Source organism: Lontra canadensis, unplaced genomic scaffold (assembly GCF_010015895.1).
Source record: "Lontra canadensis isolate GAN:19392208 unplaced genomic scaffold, GSC_riverotter_1.0 scaffold175, whole genome shotgun sequence".
Classification (NCBI taxonomy): domain Eukaryota; kingdom Metazoa; phylum Chordata; class Mammalia; order Carnivora; family Mustelidae; genus Lontra; species Lontra canadensis.
Window position 1 is genome coordinate 1,164,072 of NW_022631169.1, and position 1,056 is coordinate 1,165,127.

Sequence of the window (1,056 nt, forward strand, 5' to 3'; positions counted from 1 at the left end):
TCTCTACTTTAAGCAATTGTCCACTTACTTTTCCTTAGAGGATCTTTGTTTTGTTTTATCTGTTTCTAAACATGTCATCTAATTATTCTCATTTATTGCCTTGTACTACTTACACATCTATATTTCATTTTTTTAAAGAGAAGTAAGCCTTTATTTCCTTGCCTCATAAATAAAGTTGACTGAGTTGGTTGCTTTATTGGTGATCAGTCAAAGAGACCAAATCCCATATCCTCACCTGATTCCTCTGACTCTTCTTTCATTCCAGCCTTGCCTGGGGCAACAGCAGCTGAGGAGCAGCTGCAGGAGTAGCTATGGTGGCAGTGGCCACAGGAGTAGCAGCCACAAAAGCAGGTGGATCTGCCAAGATCATGATCTGTTCAGCAAGTTGAGCATGTGTATCAGTTTCCAAAAGGCAGAACCCATTTGTATCCACAGAGAATAGAACAGGGTACAGATGCAACAGCAGGATAACCAATCTGCTAATGTACACTAGCAACATGGCAAACACCCTCAGAGAACTGAGAATGCAGTTTCCTCCTTGATGTCAAGCACTTCAGGGTCATAGATGCTGCCATCTTCAAACACCTGCTGGATGATCAGCCCAAAGGAGAAGGGGCAGATGTTCAGTAGGATAGCTTTGCTGGCTCCCATTTTGTCTCCAGTCTTGATCAGTTGCACATCACTCAGTATTTAAGTGGTTCCCAGGAGATTTAGGAATAGTGATTTCTACTCTTATTTTAGCAATTTTTATATTGCTTTGCAGTTGTGTTCCATTTGTTAATTTTTTTCTTGTGAAAGCGTGAATTCTTCCAGAGCAAGAATAATCTTTGTTAGTATCCTGTCCGCTACATTGCTTCTCAGCCTTTTTAGTCCAGAAAAAAAAAACCTAATATGTACTTATTTATATTCTCTGTTGAATATTTCATAATCCATCAATGTGTGTTCAGCCTCTTTAAAACCATAAAACAACCCTTGAAGAGAGGATTATTATTACCCCCAATTATACTCCATAGGTGCAGAGAAATGTTGGTTCACCATGGAGTACAAATCAAACAA

At 39.4% G+C, this 1,056-nt stretch overlaps 1 pseudogene; it reads right to left on the minus strand.

The window, feature by feature from the left end:
* Positions 1 to 203: 203 nt before the first annotated feature.
* On the minus strand, positions 204 to 690 carry LOC116860384 (annotated as a pseudogene).
* Positions 691 to 1,056: the final 366 nt, after the last annotated feature.